General features: G+C 42.0%; 1 protein-coding gene across 5 annotated transcripts in view; it reads left to right on the plus strand.

The window, feature by feature from the left end:
* Positions 1-21,082, plus strand: part of SRPK2 (SRSF protein kinase 2) — a 159,138-nt gene that overhangs the window by 81,518 nt on the left and 56,538 nt on the right. The gene's annotated exons all lie outside the window — the stretch shown is intronic.

Here is a 21,082-nt window from a genome sequence, read left to right on the forward strand (position 1 = left end):
GACAATGCACCATCTCCTGCTGCAAAGAATAACTCTCTCATTGGCTGCTATGGGCATAAAAGGAGAGAAACTCATGGTGTGGCCCCCATGTTCCCCTGACCTCAACCCTATTGAGAACCTTTGGAGCATCCTCAAGCAAAATATCTATGAGGGTGGGAGGCAGTTCACATCAAAACAAGCTCTGGGAGGCTATTCTGACATCCTGCAAAGATATTCAAGCAGAAACTGTCCAAATACTCACAGATTCAATGGATGCAAGAATTGTGAAGGTGATATCAAAGAAGGGGTCCTATGTTAACATGTAACTTGACCTGCTAAGTTTTTTTTTGATTGGAAGAGCTTTTGATTTCTGTAACTATGACCTCCTGATGCTGCAAATTCAACAAATTACCATTTTAGTTCTCTTTACAGCCTTTAAAATGTTTTGAACTCTGTTGTGCATAATAATTTGAAACCGTGAATGTTGAGTTTTTTACTTCTAAAAAAAATAATCTGTTATCATTAGTAGATTGTTATCATTGTTCAATAAAATTCGCATTCTACTCCAACGGTTGATGGCTGGAAGATTATACTGACTGTCATTTGCAACGACTAATTAGGAAAATCAGCGAAAAATAACATTTGCATAATAATTTGGAACACGGTGTATGTGCAACATCTCAACACACTAGCACTCCTCTGCAATGAAATGGCGCATGGTGCGGAATTGCTGCCTTTTTTCCGGACAGAGTTTCGGATGGGTAAAAACTGTGCAGAATACAGTAGCAGCATAGAGGATGAGATTTAACAAATCTCATCCACACGCTGCGTAATTTTCCGAGCAGAAATTTTACCTGCGGTGCCTATTTTTCGGACCGCAGCATGTCAATTCCTGCTGCGGAAAGTGGCCAGAACTGCTGCCTTTTTCAGAGGAGATGTCTTTCTGCTGTAAAAAATGCAAGAAATGGTGTGTTTTTGCCGCAGCGGAATGTCTGCATTTTTTTTCCAGAATTGCTGCAGAAATTTTTGTTTTTTCCTATGGAGTTGCGGATGGAAAAAACGCAGCAGGATACAGTAGTAGCAAAGTTGATGAGATTGAACAAATCGTATCCACATGCTGCGTAAACACTGAGCGGAAAGAACGCTCTGAAATTGACTTGTGCTGTGGATATTTATTCTGCAGCATGTCCATTGTATTTGCGTAAAAGCAGCTTATTTGTTGCGGGAATTCCCCGTTGAATTCAATCGGGAGCTAAATCCCGCATAAATAGTAGTTGATGCATATTTTGCGGCGGGTCCGATCCTGCCGCAAAAAAACGCAGCTCAGAAAAAAAAAGCCTGATACCCAGAATTCTGTGTTCTTCCCTCTAGCGCGGGCCCTCAGAGAAGACAATTCATCCCATGTGACCGCTGCGCTACACAGGAGAGATACTCTGCGTGCTTTTACGCAGTGTATCCGTCCCGTGTGAACTTACCCTAAATGTGTGGCAAGGAAATAAAAATAATACATCTACAGTACGAGATAGTATTAAACAAATTTGCATAAAACCTGCAATATTTTTCATATATCTTTAATCCGTTCTGGCTTATTATTTTTTAAACCAGTTTAAACAATTGTGGGTTTATTTTATCTTCTATACTGTTGGTTTAGGTCTACTTACTGAGGTTTCGTTTACCTAACGTCTGTTTTAGTAAATTCTTGTATACCCTATGAACCCATACTACTAGCACTGTGTCTTTAAAAGATTGCATGGCTGTGTGCGTGATTTTATGCACCTGTTTGCAATGGGTGTGGCTGAAACACCTGAACTCAATAATTAGGAGCGGTGTGCACATACTTTTGGCCATATGTAGTATTTAGGCAAGGATGAAAGATAATTGTCTGTGTATTCTAAACTTACAGGATTAGAATAATATTAACCCCCTTTAGGACTGAGCCTGTTTTTGCCTCGAGGATGAAGCTGATTTTTTTCAAATCTGACGTACTTTGTGGTAATAAGTTTGGAATGCTTTTACCTATCCAAGCCATTCTGAGATTTTCTTGTGACATATTATACTATATGCTAGTGAAAAAATTTGGTTGATAAATTCAATATTTATTTGTGACAACACCAAAATTTATTTGCAAACTTCCGACACATTTTTCACGGCCGTTTGTGACTGATCCGTGTGCCCGTTTTAGCGGCCGTGTGCACTCCTTTTGCACTCCGTGTTTCCGTGCGCCGAGCATGGTACTGTCCAGGGTGCTGAAAGAATTAATGGACTGCACTGATCGGCGGTAACTCTTTCAGCACCCTGGACAGTACCATGCTCGGCGCTCGGAAAATGCAATTTTAATGTAATAATAAAAAATAATAATTCATACTTACTTTCATCCTGTCCGGCCTCCACCGATGACGTTTCATCCATGTCGCCGCTGCAGCCAATCACAGGCTGTAGTGGCGGTCACGAACGTCAGGATGATTTCAGAAGGCCGGCCTCCAGGCATAACGCTTCATCCCACGTGACCGCCTCTGCAGCCAATCACAGGCTGCAGTGGCCTCTGCAGCCAATCACAGGCTTCCGCGTTATACAGGAAGGTCGGACTGGAGGAAGAAGAGGGACTCGTCACCAAGACAACGACCGGGTACGTATGAACTGATTTTTATTTTTAATCAGGAGCCTCTTTTCTCTATCAGTGATTGATAGAGACAAGTGGCTGCCGATTAGTGTAATATTTCTGTAATGGATTTCTGACCGCCCGGCCGTTGCTAGGCAACAGCTCCGTCACACACGGACGGCACACGGATGCCTTCCGTTTGCCTTCAGTTTTTTTGACGGCCCCATTGACTTGCATGGGCCTCACGGTCACGGAACCTCGGACCAAAGTAGGACATGCTGTACTTTGGATCGGAACGGAGCAACGGGACCGTCAAAAAAACTGAAGTGTGCATGGCCCCATTGAAATGAATGGGTCAGTGTGCTAGCCGTCAGAAAAACGACTAGCACCCTGAAGGAAAAAACTGAAGTGGGCATAGGGCCTAAGAATATATTTTAGGCATCCTGTCAGGTTTGAAGGGGTCTTGTGGTACCAAGACAGTGGAAACCCGCCAAAAAGTTACCCCATCTTCGAAACTACACCCCTCAAGGAATTCATCTAGGGGTATGGCTTGCATTTTGATCCCACATGGTTTTTTGCTAAATTTGTTCGAATTAGTCAGTGAAAATTAAAATCTACTTTTTTTTCTGAAATAGGAGAAAAAGCATCCCAAAATTTGTAAAACAATTTCTCCCGATTCAGGCAATAACCCATATGTAGTAATAAACTGCTGTTTGGACCCACGACAGGGCTCAGAAGGGAAGGAGCGCTATTTGGATTTTGGAGCGCAGATTTTGCTGGAATGATTTTTGGTGTCATGTCTTGTTTCCAACGTCCTGGAGGGACCAAAACAGTGGAAACCCCCCAAAAGTGACCCCATCTTGGAAATTACACCCCTTATCGAATTTTTCTATGGGGTGTGTTTACTTTTTTGACCCCATCGTTTTTTGCAGAATCTTGTGGAGATCCGGCGTGAAAAAATTAACATTATCAATTTTTTCACAAATGCTTCATTTATAGGACAGATTTTTCAGACACAGAGCATGCAAGTGATGAAAAGCACCTCAACATTTATTAGGCTATTTCTTCTGAGTTTAGAAATACCCCCATATAGGCCCTAATCTGCTGCTGCTGTACATATGGCAGGGCCTGAAAGTATTGGAACATCACAAGGATTTTGAGGCCTTATTTTGCTTGGATAATTTTTGGGCACATGTCATGTTTGCATAGGCCTAAAAAGTTGTGGAGATACTGCACCGTATTACAAATCCTAGGTATACATCTAGAGGTATGATGAGAAGTTTTAGTTTTGTTATGGGGTATGTTCAATTTTTAAATGGTAAAATGGTTATGATAAATGAAAGGGATGGTAATTGTAAATGGACGGATGAAAATCTAATTTGGTACTCCAGGGAGACGTGGCATATCCGGAAGCACTCCTTCATACACAGTCTGGGGTGGGAGGGACAGGTGGTATGTCGTGTCTCTTCTTATGCCTCTTCTGGCCCAGACATGACACCTTTTCTGGAGGCGTTTTTTTCCAGCTGTGGGCGGCACTTCACCTGGAAAGTGCTGCCATGGAACTATCCTGGGAACATCACTACTTGCAGGTAGAACTTTCTCCTACCTCTGCCACGTTACCAAAGAGAAGGGATTTGATTACCTTCTTCTAGTATTCCAAGTATGTCCCCTCATGACCAGTGCTCCTGTAAATGACAAAGGAGTTGTCATTTGGATGAAGTTTGAGCATCTGGTCAGCTAGGTCCACTCCCCCCATAAATGTGTTATATGCTTTGATGCAGACAGACCATGACGTGGTGGTGGATGTTGCACAGGGACAAGGGAGCAGGTGGCGTCATGAACGGATGTTCGCATCAAGACATAATTGTCCCTGAATTTAAAAAAAAAAAAAGGACCCCTTCGCTATGGAGCACCCTGCTCTCCCCACGCTGCAGGGTTTGGCTGAGAAGGGTTTTTGGGAGCGGTCTTTGGTTTTTGAGGACCGTCCCACATGCCACTGTTTTTTGCACCACTAGGCACTTGAACAGGGGTACGCTTGTGTACCAGTTGTCCAGGTACAGGTGGTCCCACACAATCTTCCCATTTGTGGTCAGGACAGGGGACGGTTTGGGGGCTCAATGTGACCTTTCCTTGTAAATTTTAAAATTGTGCGTGTAGCCCGACGCAGACTCGCACAGCTTATAAATTTGAATGCCATACCTGGCACACTTGTTGTGCAAATATTGCCTGAATTTCACCCCTCCCTTGAAATGCACCAGGGACTCGTAAATGGTAATTTCTCTTCCAGGGATATATGAAGAGGAAACTTTTTAGGCAAAATGAGAAATAAGGGGTTTAATTTTGCAAAGTCTGTTGAAATTGGGGTCATCCTGGGGGGGGGGGACGACTGGAAATGATCATTATAATGTATACATTTTTGGATTGCCTCAAAACGAGCACTGGGCATTGTGGTGCGGTATAAGGGACAGTGGTAAAGATGATCCGTAGACAAATAGGCCCTCACCGATGGCTTCTTTGCTAGGCCCATATTCAGAACCAATCCCCAGTACTGCTGCATTTCTGCTGTGTAGGTGGGATGCCACCTGTATGGCCTGGCATAAAAAGAATCGGGGTTCGTAGCAATAAATTGTTGAGCACATAGATTCGTCTGCTCAACAATTTTTTTTCAACAAGGCTGTCCGAAAAAAAGAGCTTGAAAAATTCAATTTAGGACAGTCCTACTATCTGGACTTGGACCCCTGCAACAGCAGTAAATTCCGGTACTTGGGGAGTGTAGGAGGTTTGGGGCAACCCATTGGGTTCAGGAACAGGTGTTACCTGAACGATAACCCGACTGCGGTTTCTCGGCGTCACTTGAGGATGTAGACAGAGCAAAAGCGGATACAGCATCACTTGCACTCTGTGTCCGATGCGAGCATCTCATATGCCTCTTCTGTGGTAAATGTTTTGTGGGCCATTTTTTTAAAATCTACAGTAAATGTATGTGTATATTGTATTTATATGTATAATATAGAACTTTTTTGGTCATGAAACACTTTACTAATATTTTTTTTCCTTTTTATTTTATGACCCCTAAACTGACTGACTGACGCTAACTGACAATGACACTGATGCTGATTGACGCTCACTAACAGACGGACTAAATTGACACTGACTTACACTACATCTCTCCGACATACATTCACCAACACAGATCAGCGCCTGTAAACATATTTTACTGAACTTGCCAATCATAGCACAGAAGTGAAGTCTAGACTAATCGCAGCGCTCTGACAAGGGACCGCTTTGATAGGTCCCATGTACTCTGCCCGGAGAACAGGGTAGACTCTCTGTACAGTTAACCGCCGCTGCGGTGTAGCGCAGTGAAACGGTTAACTTTTTAAAGTGCAGATGTAACTGCACGTTAAGGTGCGCAAAGTTACTGCTCATCTTGACGTGCAGTTATGTCAAGGTGCGGGAACGGGTTAAGGGTATGTTCACACGCTTAACCAAAACGTCTGAAAATACGGAGCTGTTTTCAAGGGAAAACAGGTCCTGATTTTCAGACGTTATTTAAGCCGCTCACGATTTTCACAGCATCTTTTACGGCCGTTTTTGGAGCGGTTTTCTATAAAGTCAATGAAAAACTGCTCCAAAAACGTCCCAAGAAGTGACTTGCACTTCTTTTTCGCTCGGAACAGAACGCCATTTCTCCCATTGAAGTCAATGGGCAGATGTTTGGAGGCGTTCTGCTTCCAATTTTTCGGCCGTTTTTCGGGCGTTTACGGCCCGAAAAACGGCCAAAAATAGGCCATGTGAACATACCCTCAAGCCTTCTGTTGTCTTTATTAGATACAATTATCTGAACTTTGATGCCACCATCTAGGAATGTTTCCAAAGTATTTGCCTGCTAATTTCCGTGTTTATTGTAACTTTTGGGGTAAATTCACACAGCGTATCTGCCCTGGACACCAAAGGGAATTCCAGCCAAAAACCGCACCAAATTGTGGTCCAGTTTCTCTGGCTAAATGTCAGCTGCGGAAAACAGCACTTAAAAGAAAATCCGCAGTGTGTGTGTGTGTAACCAATAATCAACCCTCGATATTCTCTCAGTATTCAGAGAACCTGCAGTATTCGGTAGACCTGATTTAATGGTCAGCCGACATCATGTAAAATCAGATAAATGTGTATAATTTAGCATGACCAACCTGCGCAGGCCATAAAATATTTAACAGTGCAGTTCAATTTTTTCCGTCCTTTCCTTTATTTTTAGCTGTTTGTCCTGATAACATGTACCAATAAATGATTGAAATGATGTAGGTTCTAAATTTACCTTTGCTTTCTTACATAACTCCCCTACAGAGACTATAAAAAAAATTAAGAAACATCTACTTTTATGTGCAGAATTGTAAAAACTCTATAATGTGTTCATTTTATGAAATTTTGCAAATACATGTAAATATGAGGATCACACGAGCAATGTGCTTTGCTTAAATTTGATTCAAATATAAGAAATCTTACAGTCCATCACAGTTAGAACACCATAATGGCTTATTATATGACCTACATAAATACATACATACATGTGTGTGTGTGTGTGTGTTACTTACATAAATACATACATACATACATACATACATACATACCTACATGCATACGTGTATTGTTGCAGCCTTCATTTTGTTGCTGTAAAGGAATTGTGTTGCTAGAACAGCTAAGGAAGAACAGGTATTAGAAGTAATCAGCTTAGTCTTGGCAAAAATATAGCTGATCTTATAAAGTAACAGATTGCACGAAGATCCTGATGAAAATTGTTAACACAAAGATCAATGGGTCCGTATGTGTGTGTGTATGTATATATATATGTATGTATATATATATATATATATATATATATATATAGTTATTCTTTTCATTCTCACTCTCACACATACACACGCGAGACAACCAATATTGGTCTCCACTGCAGCACTTAAGTTGGTTAATTCAATGTTTCTACCCAGTTTGCCAAAAGTGACAACCACTACTAAAATATGGCTGAATAAAATAATTTACAACTTGACAAAAGAGAAACTAAAGGAATTTTTTTTCTAGTGATTTAAAAAAAAAAAGTACATTATAGTTAGATATAGTGAAATGGCGCAACCCACCCACTTACACACGATTTTCACATGTTGGGGGGAGTATTTTGCTTGTCCTATACAGCATGTTGTGGAGTTTTGAACTGCAAAGAGTAAAATCTAAGGCCAAATCTAGAGCAAAGGATGAAATTCGTGATCAAATTTGGGAAGAATTCCATGTCAAAACCTGCAAGTAAGATATTCAGATTTTTGGGGCTTGCCCTCAGCAGAAAACATCTGCATGGTGTGATACTATCTTTTGGCGGTCCTTGGTATAGCACTGTCTGGTACCCGAATCACTAGTTCACAACCATGGTTGCAAGCAGGGGCGTAGCTAACGGGCCCCGATGCAAAAGGCCGTCATCGAAGTAATCCTGGAATCCGACATAGTCCAACGACCGAACCTGTAAGAAAACACACAAAAACTATTTACTATGATTTACATGTTTTAGGCTTAGATACAGGGCCCATGTGTGATACTGTCTGTGGGACCCTGTATTTAAGCCTACCACAAGGTAGGCTTAGATACAGGGTCCATCAGAAAGTAATCCTATACAGTATAAGATTACTGTTTGCTGGGGCCCTGTATCTAAACCTACCGTGTGGTAGGCTTAAATACAGGACCCATCAGACAGGATCACACATGGGCCATGTATCTAAGCCTACCATGTGAATGGCTTAGATACAGGGCCCAGCAGACCGCATCACACAATATGTGATCCTGTCTCATGGGCCCTCTAAGCCTGCTACATTGTAGGCTTAAAGGGGGTTGTCCAGTCCCTAAACAATGATGGCCTATCCTCCAGATAGGCCATCAATAGCTGATGGGTCGGGGTCCGACACCCGGGAGCCGGCCAATTGGCTGTTTTGAAGGGGCCGCAGCTCTCGTACGAGTGCTGCGGCCCCTTCAAAACAGCTGATTGGCCGGCTCCCGGGAGACGGACCCCGCCAATCCGCTTCAGCAGACAGGGATATTAATCTTACCCTCCTCTTCAGCCGCGGCGGAAGTTCTGTCCTGACTCTATCCAGGAACACTATGTTGTGCTCGGCGCATAGCGTTGTGACGTCATGCGCTGTGCACACCACTGTGACGTCAGGACCTCTGCTGCGCTCCAGAACCAGGAAGGTAAGTACTGTCAGTTACTATAGTAACAGGGGCCCGCGGCCCTAGTTACTATAGTAACTTTTTATTGATGTGGTGCGGGGGGCCGCGGACCCCCCTGGCTTCGGAGCCTGGTCGCAATTGCGACCGCTGCAACCCCTATAGCTACGCCACTGGTGGCAAGAGCAGAGTGAGCAGGGATCCTACTATAAGGAGAGCCAGCGACAGGTGTATTGTCACCAACACCCTCATATGGGAAGGAAGGGACAGGTTTACACTCCCAACAATCATACGCGTATACAGCATATACACACCATACTTGCCTGCTTTTGGGTAGTGACATCATCGAGATTTTGGGAAGCTGTGTGATAAACAATACACCATTTTTTTTTAACATACATTATGTCCAACCTTCTATGTAGATCATCCCCAAACATGGCAAACTTAATGTGTTTAAATCACAAGTAGGGTATGTTCACACAGGGCGGATACGCTGCATAAAAGTACTCGGCGTATCCGCCCTGGAGCCCACAGGGAATTCCGGCCAAGGAACCGTACCAAATTGTAGTGTTTTTTTTGGCCAGAATGTCAGCTGTGGGAACACAGCAGGCAAAAAAATGCCTATATGTACCCGTAGCCATGGCGATGCATCCCTGTGACGTAATGCAGGCCAGCCTTGTAGGATTTGGCTGCAGTATTCACATGGAATGAAACGTCATCCCTAAACGTTCAACAAACTTCTGACATGTCATATCGATATGTCAGAAGTTGGTAGGGGTCCAAGCACTGAGACCCCCACCAATCACTAAAAGGGAGTGTTCGTGTGAGCGCTGAGCCGCTTCGTTTCTGTTCATCCTTTTCCAGAAAGCGGATGTAGCGGTGTACGGGCTCATAGACTTTCTATTCAGTCTGTACACCGCTACATTACATGGCTACATCGATTTCCAGAAAAAGCTGAACAGAAACTAAGTGGCTCAGCGCTCACACAGCTGAGTGCTTCTGCCACTTTCTTTTAGCGATTGGTGGGGGTCTCAGTGCTCGGACCCCCACCAATCAAAACTTTTGACATGTCACTAAAACTTGGCAGAAGTTTGAACGTTTGGTTAAACTTTTAATTGTTTTTCTGTTTTGTAAATTAATTGTTTTATTTTCACTGCATTCAACGTGGGGGTTCAGTGCTGTTGTATTGATTATATGTAAGGGTATGTGCACACACACTAATTACGTCCGTAATTGACGGACGTATTTCGGCCGCAAGTACCGGACCGAACACAGTGCAGGGAGCCGGACTCCTAGCATCATACTTATGTACGATGCTAGGAGTCCCTGCCTCGCTGCAGGACAACTGTCCCGTACTGAAAACATGATTACAGTACGGGACAGTTGTCCTGCAGCGAGGCAGGTACTCCTAGCATCGTACATAAGTATGATGCTAGGAGTCCGGCTCCCTGCACTGTGTTCGGTCTGGTACTTGCGGCCGAAATACGTCCGTCAATTACGGACGAAATTAGTGTGTGTGCACATACCCTAAAAGTTTGTACTTTTACGGACCTGACGATTTTACATTGCTTTGGGGGAAAATTTTTACCATTGGATCGCTTGCACGATATACTGCAATACTAATGATTTTTACAGGCATGGCCTAATAGGAACATAAAGATGGAAGACCTTGGCGGCCTTCATTAGGTCCCCAGGCTGCCATGACAACCATTGGCACCCCGTTATTGCATCGCGGGGGACTGATGGGACGTCGAAGAGGATTGCCCCTCTCTTTCTAACATCTTTGATGCCGCGGTCACTATTGACTACGACAACTAAGGGGTCAAATGAGCGGGATCTGGCTCGTTACAGTAAAGTGTCGGCTGTAACATATAGCCAACATGATTAACTTATGGTGTAGACTCAGCCCGCAAGCCAGCTCCATGTTTTCCACTGTGGCCTCCACTTTTTATTTATATATATATATATATATATATATATATATATATATATATATATATATATACACATACACACACGTTGGGAAGGGGTAAAATGGTCCCTAAACTTTCAAGAAATTTTGCATAACTGTGTGCACAATTATTAGGCAAGTTGTATTTTTGAGAATTTTATTATTGAACAACTACAGTGCTGTCGGTCAATCCAAAATGTTAATAAAACTCAAACCTGAATATTTAAGAAAGTAAAAGTGAGGTTTTGACTTTCTTAGAAGAATATCTGTATGCGTAATTATTGGGCAACTATTGGTGTGGTATGGTTTTGGAGGGAGGGTGCTCCCTCTCTCACCCCATCGGCACCCTGCAATTACAATCGCAGGGTGCCGATGGCCTAACAATGGCCCCCAGGTCTGCCTGTAGTGGATGCCTGCATGACCAAGCAGGTGCCTGTCAGTTTTACACTGACAGGCAATAATACGCTGCAATACAGAAGTATTGCAGTGTATTTTAAAAGTGATCAGAAGATCGCGTAGTGGGACTAGAAATAAAGTTATCAAAAATTTGAATAAATGTAATACTAAATAAAAATCCCAAATGAAAATAATGGAAAAACCCACTTTTTCCTTTATAAAATACTTTAATATGCAAAAAAAATAAAATATTAAAACATTACCCATATTTGGTATCACGGCATCCGTAATGACCCCACCTATAAAGCTATTACGTTATTTAACCCGCATGGTGAACGCCGTAAAAAATAAAATAAAAAACAATGCCAAAATTGCTGTTTTCTATTAATCCTGCCTTCAAATTTTTTTTATAAAAAGTGATCAAAAAGTCGCATGTACTCCAAAATGATACCAATAAAAACGAAGTCATCCCGCAAATAAACAAGCCCTCAGACAGCTGCATCGGCGTTAAAATAAAACAATTTATGGCTCTTAAGACATGGCGACACAAAAACAAATAATTCTGGAAAATAAAGTGTTTTACTGTGTAAAAGTAGTAAAACATAGAAAATCTATATAAATTTGGTATCGCCACAATCGTAATGACACACTGAATAAAGTTATTATGTTATATATACCACACAGTAAATGGCGTAAATCTTTGACGCAAAAAAGAGTGGTGAAATTTATGGGTTTTTTTCCATTACCCGCCCCCTCCCCCAAAAAAAAAACTTAATAAAAGTTAATCAATAAATTATATGTACCAAAATGGTGCCATTGAAAAATACAACTTGTCTCGCAAAAAACAAGACCTTATACAGCTATGTCGACGTAAAAATAAAAAAAGTTATAGATATTGGAATGCGACGATGTAAATAAATTTCAGAAATAGCTTGTCATTAAGGTTTAACATAGGCTGGTCATTAAGGTGTTAAAGTGAGAATATTAAACAAACCACAAAAAATTTAGAAATAAACTTTTGACAGTTCCAAAACCAAAAAAATCAGTGACCCGTATAGCTGCCCTTCTTTTCAATAAGTTATAAGCCTTCCATCCATGGAGCCCGTTTCTTAGGCCAGATTCACACGAGTGTGTTTGGTCCGTGATATATGGTCCGCAGGTCGGCCGCATTTCCCAGACCGAACACACTGCAGGGAGCCGGGCTCCTAGCATCATAGTTATCTATGACGCTAGGTGTCCCTGCCTCTCCGCGGTACTACTGTTCCGTACTAAAAAGCTTAATACAGTACGGGACCGGTTTCCCGCAACGAGGCAGTGACACCTAGCGTCATAGATAACTATGATGCTAGGAGCCCGGCTCCCTGCAGTGTGTTCGATCCGGGAAATGCGGCCGACACACGGACCGTATATCACGGACCGAACACTCTCGTGTGAATCCGGCCTTAATCTGTTGATGATCAACAGCCTCCCAGACACTGTTCAGAGAGGTGTACTGTTTTCCTTCACCGTAAATCTGCAGTTTAAGAAGGGCCCACAAGTTCTCAATAGGGTTTAGGTCAGGTGAGGAAGGGGGCCATGTCCGTATTCTTTCATCTTTAAGACCTTTACTGGCTAGCCATGCAGTGGAGTACTTCAATGCATGCGATAGAGCATTGTCCTGCACAAAAATCATGATTTTCTTGAAAGCTGCAGACTTTTTCCTGTACCACTTCTTGATGAAAGTGTCTTCTAAAAACTGGTAGTAGGTTTGGGGGTTGATTTATTTTAGTCCATCTTCAACATGAAAAGGTCCAACTAGCTCATCTTTTTTTTTTTTTTTATAAATTCTTTTATTTTCATTTTTGTAACACAAATTATACACAACACAATTGGAGTAAGCCAGTGCAATACAATCAACTGACCACAGGTCAACTACCTGTAATACATAAGTGCGTAGGATCACAAGAACAATAGAACATCGCTCAAATCTAGAAGGAAAGAATCTCCGATATGCACCCTGAACCTGCAGCCGTGCATAGTAGAAAAACTGAAAAGAAAGAAAAGCAGAGACACTAAGGGAAGGGAGGAAAGGAGAAAAACTAACCTGACATACTGAACCTAGGTGAGAAATCAAGAGGCCATGATGGCCTTATATTCCGCAGTGGTTTGAAATCTGATCCAATCCAACTAGCTCATCTTTAATAATACCAGCTCATAGAAGTACCCCACCTCCACCTTGCTATCGTCCGAGTTTAAGTGGAGCTCTGTTGCCCATTACTGATCCAGCCACGGGCCCATCCATCTGGTCCATCAAGAGTCACTCATCTCATCATTCCATAAAACCTTTGAATAATCTGTCTTCGGATATTTTGTGACCCAGTCTTGACGTTTCAACTTGTGTCTTGTTCGGTGGTGGTCGGGTTTCAGGCTTCCTTACCTTGGCCATGTCTCTGAGCACTGAATACCTTGTACTTCTGGGCACTCCAGGAAGGCTGCAGTTCTGGAATATGACAGCACTGGAGGATAAATGGGTTCATGGTCGCTTCACTTTTTGATTCTTCTCAAATCTTTGGCAGTTAATTTGCATTTTGTTTTTTTCTCAACACGTTTCTTGCGACCCTGTTGACTATTTGCAACAAAACGTTTGGTTCTGTGATCACATCCCAATATCTTAGCAATTTCAAGAGCACTGCATCACTCTGAAAGACTTTTTTTTATTTTATTTTTTACTTTTCAGTGTCAATTAACCAGTTAGTGAACGCCCATTAGTGTTTTTACGACGGCCACTATTGGGCTTTATTCCGATGCAATTGCCTTTTTTACTGCGCTGCATCGGAATAAATAAATATAGCAGGGAGCTGTTAAATCTCCCGCGGTAGCTGAGAGCAGGGAGCAGCCCTGCTCTAACGGGCGAGATCTATATCCGTATTGATCTCGTTTGTTTAACCCCTCAGATGCGGTGCTCAATAACGAGCGCCGCATCTGAGTGGTTTTGGAGAGAGATAGGGAGCTCCCTCTCTCACCCTACCAGCATCCTGCGTAAGATCGCAGGTTGTCGGTGGTTTCTATGGCAGCCGGGGGGGCCTAATAAAGGCCCCCAGGTCTGCCAGTAGTTATGCCTGCATCGGCGGAAAAATAAAGTTATGGCTCTTGAAATCTGGAGATACAAAAACAGATAATTTTGAAAAAAAAAAGTGTTTTCACTGTGTAAAAGTAGTAAAACATACAAAATCTATATAAATTTGGTATCGTTGCAATTGTAATAACCCGCTGAATAAAGTTATTGTATTATTTGTACCACACGGTAAATGGAGTAAAAGTGAGACTAAATTGCTGGTTTTTTTTTCTATTCCTCCCCCCAAAAAAGTTCATAAAAGTTAATCAATAAATCCTACGTACCCCAAGATGGTGCTATTAAAATTTACAACCATGGCATGGAGTATGGAGTTGTGCTCATACTAAACGATACTGGCTGATGGTACACAACTATATTTTAGATCAGTGGAAGACGAAACTCCCAATAACTCCTCAGGCGCTGCTGTTCCATCAGGCGCGACCGCCAGAGGAGGATAGTAGTCGGGAGATGAGATCTCCTCCCCCCTTGATACACACAATTTTAACTGTGGCTTTGAGGTGCCTTCTCTGTAGATGGCTGGAAGCTGACATGCCGAGTCTTGACATGATAGTGTTACGTTTGAAGCAGTTATTAGCTCTTGAAAGGGTGGAGGTGGAAAGACGGAAAGAAGCGGGAGGTAAGAATCTATTTGCTAAATGGCGAATCTTTATTGAATCGCAATTCACAGCTGCCGAGGTGAAAACTGGTTATTTTTGAATGAGTTCATGACTATTTTTTGTTTTATGCTAATTTCTTCTAAATGCCCAACTGGACGTTTCTTTACTTTTGAGCAAGTCGACGTTGTAAAGAGAAGTGTATGAGGCTGACCAATCCGTGTCATACACTTCTCAGCTGTACTCATAGCACAGCGTGATCTTGCAAGATCACGCTGTGCTGTCACTTACAGTGAAGGAAATAAGTATTTGATCCCTTGCTGATTTTGTAAGTTTGCCCCCTGTCAAAGACATGAACAGTCAAGAATTTTTAGGCTAGGTTAATTTTACCAGTGAGAGATAGATTATATTAAAAAAAAAGAAAAAAACACATTGTCAAAATTATATATATTTATTTGCATTGTGCACAGAGAAATAAGTATTTGATCCCTTTGGCAAACAAGACTTAATACTTGGTGGCAAAACCCTTGTTGGCAAGCACAGCAGTCAGACGTTTTTAGTAGTTGATGATGAGGTTTGCACACATGTTAGATGGAATTTTGGCCCACTCCTCTTTGCAGATCATCTGTAAATCATTAAGATTTCAAGGCTGTCGCTTGGCAACTCGGATCTTCAGCTCCCTCCATAAGTTTTCGATGGGATTAAGGTCTGGAGACTGGCTAGGCCACTCCATGACCTTAATGTGCTTCTTTTTGAGCCACTCCTTTGTTGCCTTGGCTGTATGTTTCGGGTAATTGTTGTGCTGGAAGACCCAGCCACGAGCCATTTTTAATGTCCTGGTGGAGGGAAGGAGGTTGTCACTCAGGATTTGACGGTACATGGCTCCATCCATTCTCCCATTGATGCGGTGAAGTAGTCCTGTGCCCTTAGCAGAGAAACACCCCCAAAACATAATGTTTCCACCTCCATGCTTGACAGTGGGGACGGTGTTGTTTGGGTCAGAGGCAGCATTTCTCTTCCTCCAAAAACGGCGAGTTGAGTTAATGCCCAAAGAGCTCAATTTTAGTCTCATCTGACCACAGCACCTTCTCCCAATCACTCTCAGAATCATCCAGATGTTCATTTGCAAACTTCAGACGGGCCTGTACATGTGCCTTCTTGAGCAGGGGGACCTTGCGGGCACTGCAGGATTTTAATCCATTACGGCGTAATGTGTTACCAATGGTTTTCTTGGTGACTGTGGTCCCAGCTGCCTTGAGATCATTAACAAGTTCCCCCCGTGTAGTTTTCGGCTGAGCTTTCACCTTCCTCAGGATCAAGGATACCCCACGAGGTGAGATTTTGCATGGAGCCCCAGATCGATGTCGATTGACAGTCATTTTGTATGTCTTCCATTTTCTTACTATTGCACCAACAGTTGTCTCCTTCTCACCCAGCGTCTTACTTATGGTTTTGTAGCCCATTCCAGCCTTGTGCAGGTCTATGATCTTGTCCCTGACATCCTTAGAAAGCTCTTTGGTCTTGCCCATGTTGTAGAGGTTAGAGTCAGACTGATTAATTGAGTCTGTGGACAGGAGTCTTTTATACAGGTGACCATTTAAGACAGCTGTCTTTAATGCAGGCACCAAGTTGATTTGGAGTGTGTAACTGGTCTGGAGGATGCTGAACTCTTAATGGTTGGTAGGGGATCAAATACTTATTTCTCTGTGCAAGCTGAAGGGAAGGACCTCCAAAGTAGTATTCTCAGGAATACTGCCTGTGCCATGCGCATCACAGGAAAGACAGCGGGAGCTCAGGGAGTTAAATGCATGGCTGAAGTCTTGGTGTAGAGGAGAAGGATTTGGGTTCCTAGAGCACTGGGCTGACTTTTCATTGGGGTACAAACTGTATTCTGCAGATGATTTGCACCTAAATGGAAGGGGGTCCGCTGTGCTGGGGGAGAGAATTCTAGCTGGGGTGGCGGAGTATTTAAACTAGGGCTGAGGAGGAGGGAGGTCAATGTAGAAAAAAAAGGGGTAGCCAGGTTAGAGAGGGGTCAGACTATATTGGTGGGGGGAGAAACAGAATGTGGGGAGAGGACTAGACAACAAGATAAGGAGATCCTTTCGTTACAAAACATCAGTGTAAATAAAAAGGCCCAAATAATGTCAAATCACATTTCTGATAATAAAAGTGAAAAACTGACAGGCAAGTTAAAGTGTATGTTCACAAATGCCAGAAGTCTAGCAAGCAAAATGGGGGAGCTGGAGGCCTTGATACTGGAAGAAAATATAGATATAGTTGGTGTTGCTGAAACATGGCTGGACTCTTCACATGACTGGGCTGTAAATCTACAGGGTTTTACACTTTTTCGTAAAGACAGGACAAATAGGAAAGGTGGTGGTGTATGTCTGTATGTGAGAAATGATATGAAGGCGAGTGTGAAAGAGACAATAGTGGGTGAATACTGTGAGGAGGTTGAAACCTTGTGGGTGGAACTAGAAAGGGAGGTAAACACTGAAAAAATTACTTTTGGTGTAATCTATAGACCCCCCCCCCCCCCCAATATAACTGAGGAGATGGAAGTTCAGCTATATAAACAGATGGAGCGGGCTGCACAGGCGGGTACTGTAGTGATAATGGGAGATTTTAATTTCCGGGATATTAATTGGTGTCATGGTTCGGCTTCAACTGCAAAGGGGAGACATTTCCTCAACCTGTTGCAGGAAAATTTTATGGGCCAGTTTGTGGAAGACCCGACTAGAGGTGAAGCTCTGTTGGATCTGGTCATTTCTAATAATGCAGATCTTGTTGGGAATGTCAATGTTCGTGAAAACCTCGGTAACAGTGATCATAATATAGTTACATTTTACCTATACTGTAAAAAACAAACGCAGGCTGGGAGGGCAAAAACATTTCATTTTAAGAAAGCCAATTTCGCCAGGATGAGGGCGGCAATTCAGGATATAGACTGGGAAGAACTAATGTCAAATAATGGAACAAATGATAAATGGGAGATTTTCAAATCTACTTTGAGTTATTATAGTGCAAAATTTATTCCTACAGGTAACAAGTATAAACGACTCAAATTAAACCCCACATGGCTTACACCTTCTGTGAAAGGGGCAATACATGACAAAAAAAGGGCATTTAAAAAATACAAATCTGAGGGTACAGCTGTAGCCTTTGTAAAATATAAAGAGCTTAATAAAATCTGTAAAAATGTAATAAAATTAGCAAAAATACAAAATGAAAGGCAGGTGGCCAGGGATAGTAAAACAAATCCCAAAAAATTCTTCAAGCATATAAATGCAAAAAAGCCAAGGTCTGAACATGTAGGACCCCTAGATAATGGTAATGGGGAGTTGATCACAGGGGATCAAGAGAAGGCAGAGTTACTAAATGGGTTCTTTAGCTCTGTATATACAACTGAAGAAGGAGCAGCTGATGTAGCCGGTGCCAGTGCTGTTAATATATCAGTTGATATAATGAATTGGATGAATGTAGAGATGGTCCAAGCTAAATTAAATAAAATAAATGTGCACAAGGCCCCGGGACCAGATGGGTTACACCCTAGAATTCTTAAAGAGCTTAGTTCAGTTATTTCTGTCCCCCTTTTCATAATATTCAGAGAATCTCTAGTGACTGGTATAGTGCCAAGGGACTGGCGCAGGGCAAATGTGGTGCCTATTTTCAAAAAGGGCTCTAGGTCTTCCCCGGGTAATTATAGACCAGTAAGCTTAACATCCATCGTGGGGAAAATGTTTGAGGGGCTATTGAGGGACTATATACAGGATTATGTGACAATAAATAGCATTATAAGTGACAGCCAGCACGGTTTTACTAAGGACAGAAGTTGTCAAACTAACCTAATCTGTTTTTATGAAGAGGTGAGCAGAAGTCTAGACAGAGGGGCCGCTGTGGATTTAGTGTTTTTGGACTTTGCAAAGGCATTTGACACTGTCCCCCATAGACGCCTAATGGGTAAATTAAGGACTATAGGTTTAGAAAATATAGTTTGTAATTGGATTGAGAATTGGCTCAAGGACCGTATCCAGAGTTGTGGTCAATGATTCCTTCTCTGAATGGTCACCGGTTATAAGTGGTGTACCCCAGGGTTCAGTGCTGGGACCACTATTATTCAACTTATTTATTAATGATATAGAGGATGGGATTAATAGCACGATTTCTATTTTTGCAGATGACACCAAGCTATGTAATATAGTTCAGACTATGGAAGATGTTCATGAATTACAGGCAGATTTAAACAAACTAAGTGTTTGGGCGTCCACTTGGCAGATGAAGTTTAATGTAGATAAATGTAAAGTAATGCATCTGGGTACCAACAACCTGCATGCATCATATGTCCTAGGGGGAGCTACACTGGCGGATTCACTTGTTGAGAAGGATCTGGGTGTACTTGTAAATCATAAACTCAATAACAGCATGCAGTGTCAGTTAGCTGCTTCAAAGGCCAGCAGGATATTGTCGTGTATTAAAAGAGGCATGGACTCGCGGGACAGGGATGTAATATTACCACTTTACAAAGCATTAGTGAGGCCTCATCTAGAATATGCAGTCCAGTTCTGGGCTCCAGTTCATAGAAAGGATGCCCTGGAGTTGGAAAAAATACAAAGAAGAGCAACGAAGCTAATTAGGGGCATGGAGAATTTAAGTTATGAGGAAAGATTGAAAGAATTAAACCTATTTAGCCTTGAAAAAAGACGACTAAGGGGGGACATGATTAACTTATATAAATATATTAATGGCACATACAAAAAATATGGTGCAATCCTGTTCCTTGTAAAACTCCCTCAAAAAACAAGGGGGCACTCCCTCTGTCTGGAGAAAAAAAGGTTCATGCTGCAGAGGCGACAAGGCTTCTTTACAGTAAGAACTGTGAATCTATGGAATAGCCTACCGCAGGAGCTGGTCACAGCAGGGACAGTAGATGGCTTTAAAAAAGGCTTAGATAATTTCCTAGAACAAAAAAATATTAGCTCCTATGTGTAGAAATTTTTCCTTCCCTTTTCCCTTCCCTTGGTTGAACTTGATGGACATGTGTCTTTTTTCAGCCGTACTAACTATGTAACTATGTAACAATGCAAATAAATATATATAATTTTGACAATGTGATTTTCTTTTAAATATAATCTATCTCTCACTTGTAAAATTAACCTAGCCTAAAAATTCTAGACTGTTCATGACTTTGACAGTGGGCAAACTTACAAAATCAGCAAGGGATCAAATACTTATTTCCTCCACTGTACTCCCACATTAACTTTACCGGAGTGTCGGGAGAATGAAAAGACATGAGGCGAAGACTATTGGGTACCACTCGGATGCCGTCAAAAACGGCCCGAGTGGCACAACGGTCATTTGCATGAGGCGTTCGAGAGAAATCTTGCAGAGTGTGAAACTAGTTAGATACCCTTTTGTCTGGGATCCGTCTGGCTGGCATTGTCACAACTTTAATTGTATTTTGCACTAGCTTTGATAAATCTATCCACTTCAGTATATAAATGGAAGGCGAGTACAGCTTCGTTAATGACGATAATACATTTTGCATTTGAATTATATTCTTTTACTCCTCATAAAATGTCAACATCTATTTTCAATCCCTGCCCCAAGTGTATTTCTATATAGAACAGTAACGAGTGCCATCGGGTTGGCTTCACTCTTGCCGGATTCTTTTACGCGGTGGTTGACTTGTATAATTCCTTTCATAAGAAAAAGTTCAGACTCTGTGAAGACCGTCACTAATTTTACATATTTTTGGGACATAGTTAATAACTTTAATAACCCGTGTGGCTGCGCTTTGTGTTCTCATTTTAGCGAAAATGGCTGTTGCAGTAAAACGGAAGACATAATTACCATACTTGCTGATTTACTAATATATGGCTAATTTTAATTTTAGGCATCCTAAGGCTATAGTCACATACATTTGGCTTGTATAAGTTCCTGACGTACACACTAAACGTATCCATAGGGCTCCATCGTCAGACGGAGGCCAAAAGAGTGTCCCTTTGGCCTCTGTCTGGTTGGTATGCTATGGTAGACTACACAATTTTTATTCCACCGGATCCAGCAAAAAAAACAAAAAAACACATATGCAATAAGTGTATATTCTTTTTTTTTTTTTTTTAACAAACTTTGGGTGATGAATATCACTACTTGGCATCCATCACAGGCTTCTGTTAAATGTATACATTATGAGCTTTTCAATAGCTTTTTATGATGTATTCATTAAACGAATCACATTATAGCCT

Source organism: Rhinoderma darwinii, chromosome 3 (assembly GCF_050947455.1).
Source record: "Rhinoderma darwinii isolate aRhiDar2 chromosome 3, aRhiDar2.hap1, whole genome shotgun sequence".
Taxonomy (NCBI): Eukaryota; Metazoa; Chordata; class Amphibia; order Anura; family Rhinodermatidae; genus Rhinoderma; species Rhinoderma darwinii.